The following is an 8,288-nucleotide window of genomic DNA, read 5'->3' on the forward strand; positions in this document are numbered from 1 at the left end:
GCTTAAGTGGTTTTGATAGTTCTGAAATGCTGTCAATTCTGCTGATCCAAGAATGAGGAACTTTTTCCAAGATTCATTGGCTGACATGGTCAACCTTAGAGTCTCCATTTGCCCAGATATTGGCTATCATCACATCTTTGGGGTAGTTGTCCTATTTGTTCCACCCTCCTTCCTCTGCTATGGTAGCAGATGTCTTCTGTAGGCTTCAATGGGCTGCCATGTCCTCCATGTGCATCTGTGCCAACCATCCAGTGCACCATCTTTTCTACTGAGGAGGCCTAGTTCTGACTAATGTCCTCTATGCTCAGACCACCAATCCTGGATGTGAGTCCTCATGTCCTTGCACATCCCTATCTGTATAATCCCCCAGACCCCTTCAAGCCCACACACCAAGCCCCCACAAACATGTCACTGGGCTGCCTGTGGGCTTCTCCTGGCACAATTGGAGCCCCAGGCCACCCGATCTGGCAACAAGAATAACAACACCACCAAAATTACAGCACATGGAGTCGAAAATACATGCCACTGAATAACCAATGCATGGGTGACAAAAGGAAAACACAGAGTTGATAACCCAAAAGAACTACTGATCATTTTCTGCTGAACTGTGGCAATTCTGAGTTTATATCTGCCTCATGTCAACAGCAGACCTCAGAGCTCAGGGAAACACAGACTATTTGTATAGAGACAGGAATCTTCCCCTGGATATGGTTGAAACCAAAAGATACCTATTCTGGCCACAGGCATGTCTCCTACTCAGTTTATGAGGGTGACAATGGCAATCACTCTGTCTCTTAGTTCTTCAACTCTAAATAAGGAAAGGAGATCTTTTCCTGCCTAACAAAGAAGTTAGGAGACTTCCACATGCCTAAAACCAATGGAATTCATTTCCTCCCACCTATTTTTAATCTGTCAAATAAGTGTCCCAAATCTTCTTCTAATATTTCCACTTGTAAGTTAATTAAAACCTAAATAAATACATTCACTTTGGTCTCTTCCTTGCCAAACACATTCAAGAAATTATCTTTAAATGTAAATAATACATACGTAATTACATATATGTATATATATTACATAAGTTTATACATATATACCTTATTTTATAAATTCTGGATAAGTTAAATTCCAGATGTAAGATCCCTAAATTATATATAACTGATGTAATTATATATAACAGATATAAGGGGCACTCTACTAAATGGCATATAAGGATTCAAAAAATATTTACACACCCTAATGCCCTGTACCAAGCATAAAACCTCATTCACAAAATTCATACATTCATAATGTCAGCTGACATATTTCAAAAATTTATTTATGTGTTTATTTGAAAGGCAGAGCAATAGAGAGAGATCTCTCACCCACTTGTTCATTTCTCAAAATGCCACAACAGCCAGATCTGGCCCGGGTCAAATACAGGAGTCTATAACTCCAACCTGGTCATTCACATGGGTGGCAGGAGCCCAAGAACTTGGCCACCTTCTGGTGCCTTCCCGCAAGCCACAATGCCAGCCCCAACCTGGCAAATCATTTTCGATTTCTTTCACTCATCCACTAAACACTTGATGGACATTTGCTAGATGGATACATGAATGGAAAGGGAAGTCTCAAAAGAAAGATGACGATTTTGGCTTCTGGAAGTACGCTGTGGGTTCTCCACATGGCAGGAAGAAAGAATAGAAGCTGCAGGTAAGGACAGTGCTCCCATGCCTCCTCCCTGGTGTCAGCTTGCATGGCTGGCCAATTAATTTAATTAAGTCTGGATATTAGTTTGAATAAGCAGTGGGAACGGGTAAAACACAGAGTTCAATAGCTCACTGTAACCTTTTCTCAAATGTTTTACAGTAGGACAAACTACAGCCTTATTATCACATAATCTTCCACTAAGTCCCAATCACTACAATTTGAGGGAGGACAATTATTTCCAAAGCCTCTGCTTGCTATGGAAAAATTCAGGCAAGGAAAAAAAGAAGGTGTCCTTGCATGGTGCCTAAAAAAGCCTGACCCACCCAAAGAATTCCAATCAAGCTTTTGGAAGCCCCTAGATGCTATAGAAAATCACTGCTAATCAAATGTTAAATATCCGTCAAGGTTAAAATGTAACTTTTCAATATTTATAGTAGAAGGGTATTCTATTTTTAAGTGTGTTCTGTTGTTGTATTACAGCCTCAAATACAATCAGATTGTATAATATGTTTCTATTTTTACAACATCCAGATCACAATTTTATTATTTTAAGTGATTATATAGACATTTATGACGACTGGAGCTTTTTCATGTTGTTGGTAGTGTTTATCATGATGTAGTCCCCAGAGCTCAACACGAAGCACATACCCAATGATAGCATGTGTGTTTTTTTTTCTGCATAATCATGACTTCTTTCTTACTCAGGAACTCAGGGGAGTCCAGCTAGGTTCTGCCTCTGCCTTTTTGCGCCCCTCACACAGGACTTAGACTATGCTGGCTTCCAAGCGGTTCTCTAATATCTTCTTGTTTGACTCAATGTTTTCATATGCATACATTAGAAACACACTCCTTAGACACAAATTTCATGTACACGCATCTAAAAAACCAGTGGCTTCTTGACATGACATGCTCCCCTCTCTTCCAAAGGTTTTGTTCATGTCTTCTATGTACCAGAGGCATTCCTGGCCTCAAGGAAAGTACATAACGTACTGCAGGAACTAAAATCAAGAATCTGGTTGGGCTGGCATTGTAACACAGAAAATTAAGTCACTGCCTGCCATTAAGGCATCCCATATTTAAAAATTCACTCAAGTCTTGGCTGCTCTGCTTACAATCCAGATCTTTAATAGTGTGCCTGGGAAAGTAGTAAATGATTGTTCAAGTACTTGGGTCTCCACCACCCATGTGGGAGATCCAGATGAAGCTCCTGGCTCATGACTTCATCCTGGCGCAAACCTGACTTCTGTGGCCATTTGAGGGATTGAGCAGCAAATGGAAGATCTCTTTCTCCCTCTCTTCCCCTCCCTCCCTCTCTTTCCCCTTTTCTCTCTCTCTCTCTCTCTCTCTCTCTCTCTCTCTGTTGCTTTGCTTTCTAAATAAATAAATCTTTTAAATATATCTATTAAAGAAAAAAAGAGGGGACTGTGTAGTGGCAGAGTAGGTTAAGCCACTTGATGTGATGTCAGCGTCCTCTATGAGCACTGGCTCAAATCCTGGATGCTTCACTTCTGATCCAGCTCCCTGCTAATGCAGAAGATAGCCAACATCTTTGCTTCCCTGCAACTCATGCAGAATGCCCAGATGGAGCTCCAGACTGCTGGCTTTGGCTTAGCCAAGCCTTAGCTCTTGCAGCCATTTGAGGAGTGGACCAGAATATATAATATATGCTCTCTCTCTCTTTCTCCTTCTTTCTGTCTCTCTCCTTTCCTCCTCTCTCTCCCTCTCTGTCTCTTTCTCATCACTATACTTTCCAAATAAATATTTTTTTAAAAAAATGCACATAATCAACTTAAATATACTTAATGAAGTTTAGTCAAAATAATAACTTTAAAATCATACATGAACTCTAGATTCCATTATTAAAGAACACCTACCTTGGAACAGCTCCACTAGAACATCAGCAGAGTAGCAGTCTTCATTGTTCTACAGAATTTCTGCTCATTCATGATGTGAAATCTGCCCAAAGATACAGATGAGGATCATAACTTTATTTTTAACTTCCCATTCTTCCCAAGTGAAAATAGGTTAATCACATTTCAGAAGTAACCTTTTCCTGCCTTTAGATTGGTAATGGTGTCAAATAATTTCATAATGGATAATAAAACTCCTATTAGTTGTTATAAATTATATTAGTGTGAATCTTTCCCAAAGTCTTAAAATGTGTTAGCTGATATTTTAACTACCTTAAAATGATTTCATAACATACTTTTAAAAAGTCTCACATGCTTTAATCCAGCTCACCCAAAACCAGTGAGCATAGCCATTGTGCTGTATTTGAACCAACCACATAGAAAGCAGAATTTAAATCCTATGGCCTAGTCTGGAAGCAGCTCTTTTCTTTTGCCTAACAGCATGTACCGTCTTTGAAGGCATTTATGGAGTATTCGGAGCCAGAGGGAACCCTATTGGGCAATGGAGTCTTGGTTTTTGTAATGTTAAGGATATAGTAAAGAATATACGAGGATAGTTATAGCAACTACATTAGATGTAGAATTACTAAGTGCTTTGTGTAAGAGAAAGGGGAAGCTGAACAAATACAGGAATGAAAGGACAACCGCCAGTCCTGATGCCCTACCACATGACCTTCTTAATACACAGCTCATAAAATGGATTCTGACACTTCAAGATGGGCAAACTTTTTCCCCCAGTCTACTTTGAATGTTTTACATCACTAAGGATGACCATGGAGATGATATTCCGTTACCTTTGCCACATTCTTCTGCATAGGAGGAAGACAGGGTCGACCCATACTCAAGAGGTGAGGATTATGCAAAAGTATGACTCATCTTGGAGTGTGCCTGACACATAGCTATGTACATAACTGTTACTCTCTTCCATGGAGCATATCATACCTTTTCATTCAAAAACTGAATAAGAATCTAATCTTGCTGCAAGTTGATTTATTTACTATTGGATAAAGCATTAAAATAGGATCTGAAGTAAAATTATTATTTTAAATTATTTAATTGAGAAAGAAAGGGGGAAATAACTCCTACTGATCTGCTTCCCAAATGCGTGCAACAAGGACCGAACCAGGCTGAAGCTGGGAAACATGAACATAATTCTGTTCTCCTACATGAATGGCAGGAACCCAACTATGTGACTTACCTTTGCTCTCTCTCCTGAGGTCCACACCAGCAGGAAGCTTAAGTCAGGAGCCAGAGCCAGGTTAGCAAAGCCAGGCACTCAAATATGGAATGCAGGCATCTCACCCACTAAGCCGAACACCCATCCCATAAAAGATAATCCTAGTTAATACACTTTCTCCCGCGGAATCCTACACACAACTAAAGTTTGAAATTTTTTAAAACTGAGATTGTTTGGCCCAACAACTAAGCTGTCAGGACACCAGCCTCATATCAGTTTTACTTCCAGTTCATTTCTGCTAGTACAGACCCTGGAAGACAGCAGGGATTAAGTAGTTTGGGTTCCAACCACCCATATGGGTAACCTGGATTGAATTCCAGACTCCCACCTTTGGCCTGACTCAGTCCTGGTTGCTGAGAGCACTGGAAAAGTAAATCAGTGGAGGAAGAATCAATCACTCTGTCTCTCTTACCCCGCCCGCCCCCCGGCTTTCCTTTTCCCCCTTTTGCCTCTCAAATACAATTTTAAAAAGAATTAATTTGTAATTGCATGACTTTGGCATGACTACAAAGAGCAAACAGGATTTTTCAGGGTAAAAAAATAACTACAATGCTTCCCAGTTATCTTACTTAGGTCAGGCTGGTAACAATTAGCTCCGAAATTCTGTGTTTCTGTTGAGTGTGTCTTGCGGTTCCACCTCATTAGCAAGCCTGCATTTCCTGCATAAATCTACTCAAGAGATTTTCTAAGCCTAGGTATGGAGGAGGCACTGCCTTCTCAAAAACTCCCTGACAAAATCTCTTCAGTTAAACTCAACTGTTGCTCATGGTAGAAAGAAAAGGTGTTCATTCTTCATGATATAATCTTCCAACATAAAAAATTTGGACAATTCTAAGGCATATTTGCCAAATTGACCCTGATGTGTTTGACAACTGCTCTGGGATGTACTGTGACTAGCATCTTAAAGAATCATTCACATTGGAGCTGTAAGCTTGATGTTGACGCTCACGGTTTTGGCTTTGCCAAATGCAACTAAGAGTAAGAAATCAGCAGAGGTCTTAGATTGTAGCTTTCATACAGGTTCAAAAATAATGACGATGATACTTAAGAATACATTTGCAGAAGTGCATAAAAGGCAGTGATTCTTTTGCTCTTGTCCCCCGCTCCTTGTCCTTCCTGCTGCTGTTACTTCTGGTTGAAGGAATACTTAAACATAATCTGGGAAATCAACAAAAAAATAGACTTGAGGCAATTATAACTATTGAATGGAACCTAAGCAGAATTCTGAAAACTTTTTTTTTCTGTGAAAACTACAAAAGAAAAACTCTTTTTTTTTTAACTTTTTAATAATGCAGATAATTATGGAAAAATTTGGAGGGGTTACAAAAAGTATCTTTTAATTATCTTAAATATCTCTTCTCCATCACACATGTGACTAAATGTACCAAGAAAAATGAATCACCTTCCTTTCTCTATTCGCTTACTCTTTCACTAGCCAACAAACCTACACAGTTCTCTGCTGAACATTTTACACCCAACAACGATGATTCATGTGGGGTCCTAACTCATTGTTCATGTAATGTGATTTATGAAATATGCATTCAGTTCTAATATATACTAAATTAATATAATGTAAGCCAATAATTCCATTGAAATGTTTGAGAAAGTGAGTAGAAACACTCCTTGATTTGTGATAAGATTACATACCAACAAACACACCTTAACTGAAAATCTAATGAAGTTGAAAATGCATTTAATATTACATTTAGTTTAGTTTAGTTTAGTTTAGTTTAGTTTAGTTTAGTTTAGTTTAGTTTAGTTTAGTTTAGTTTAGTTTCCAAGCCACCATACAGACTGGGAAATAATTCAAATGCTACTTTTGGAAAGGCACAAAATAAAGTTTGCTTCTGTCGCATGTCCCATGGCCTATATGATTGACATACTCTAATAAGATACCATTCAGTTAGCCTAGTGATCGTGCTGGAGTACCCTCAAAAACTCGCGACATTCTACTTGGTCAACTCCAGTTTATTGTGCTTTACAAGTACCTACCTCATGACTTCTCCCTCTTAAATGACCAGTCCTTCTTTGTGGACATTAGACTTGCACATAGTTTTCTTTCCCTAAACTATTCTATCTAACCCAAGACAAAAGCGATGCATGACTATGTATTTAATTTGAATAATAAGGTTTTGGATTTACTTCAACTTGAAGTGGGCTTAAAATCTTTCCAAACTATTAACAAGTCAGATCTTCCTTCTGAAAATCTCATTGAAAAGGTAGCATTGCCTATTATTGGCAAAAGTTCTCTCAAAAGCAAGATAAATTAGATTGTTGTTATCCTGATAAAACAGTCTATCACTAATGCCCTTCGCTTGAAATATAGACCTGATCTGAATGAAATGATTGTAAAAGACTTGAATACCTAATGCCTTCTGTGTGGTTGTGTAATAAACCCTGACCCATAGAGCCATCCACACATACTCAGCCATTGTAAGTTTAGCGATCATAGAATATTTGGTTTATGGACATGATAATTTTCTGATTCCATTTTATCATTATTTTATTTCAAATACTGCCCAAACTAAAAATCTTCTCCCACTTGCTATGCATTAATATGAGGGAATTTAGAGGGTTTTTGTTTTTCACATGTTTCATAGGTGGCAAACAGCAGCATCTGAAATAAGACAGACATTTTACATCTCTCCGAGTTTGAATGGTGGAAAGCTAGGAGGGCAGCCCAGTCCCACAAGGTCATCAAAAGACCAAAGATCCCTTTTTCCTGTTGCTGTATCAACCCTGGACTTCTGCTCTCAGCCACCTGGTTTCAGGGAGCCCATCTTAACCCACATTCTGAACACTGAGACAAAAAAAAAAATAGTGAGGATTAATGGCACGCTTCTCCCTTGAGGAATGAGTTTCTAAGATCCCACACATCACTGACTCACATTTCTTTGTCTCATGATCAGCTCTTGTATGAAAGGATCTGTAATCCTGTATCTGTAGCAGCACAATCTACAATAGCAAAGACATGGAAACATCCCAGATGCCCGTCAAATGAGAAGTAGATAAAGAAACTGTGGTACATCTTCTCTGTGGAATACTACTCAGTTATTAAAAATAATGAAATGCTACCATTTGCATCCAAATGGTCCCAGTTAGAGACCATTATGCTCAGTGAAACAGGTCAATCCACAAATGACAAATATATGTGCCCACTAATATAAGGCAACCTTCATGGGAAATACAAGATCAATGGCCCCTTAAATATGGTTTTTGCTACATCTCAGGGGAGTTGGTATTTTTGTTTTTAACTTTCATTCATTCAAAAACAGTGTTTGTTTTTCTTATTAACTTCCTCACTGACTCATAGGTCATACAATAGCATTGTTTAATTCAAGAATGTCTTTTATTTTCTTTTTCATTTCTTCAGCAACACATTGGTCATTCAGCAGCATGTTATTTAACTTCATGGTGTTGTAAATTTTCTCTTTTCCTTTTTGTTGTTGATTTTG

The 8,288-nt window shown here is 38.5% G+C and overlaps 1 long non-coding RNA gene across 1 annotated transcript in view; it reads right to left on the minus strand.

Annotated features, from left to right (window-relative positions):
* The window catches only part of LOC121162910, a 60,181-nt gene extending 52,289 nt beyond the window's left edge, over positions 1–7,892 (minus strand). Inside the window, exons 1-2 of the long non-coding RNA XR_005884863.1 lie at positions 7,722–7,892; positions 3,561–3,642 (exon numbers count right to left, since the gene is read on the minus strand). This is a non-coding gene — a long non-coding RNA (uncharacterized LOC121162910). The remainder of the gene's footprint in view (positions 1–3,560; positions 3,643–7,721) is intronic.
* Between the last annotated feature and the right edge of the window lie 396 nt (positions 7,893–8,288).

This window comes from Ochotona curzoniae, unplaced genomic scaffold (assembly GCF_017591425.1).
Source record: "Ochotona curzoniae isolate NIBS_2020 unplaced genomic scaffold, NIBS_Ocur_1.0 contig_1014, whole genome shotgun sequence".
Classification (NCBI taxonomy): domain Eukaryota; kingdom Metazoa; phylum Chordata; class Mammalia; order Lagomorpha; family Ochotonidae; genus Ochotona; species Ochotona curzoniae.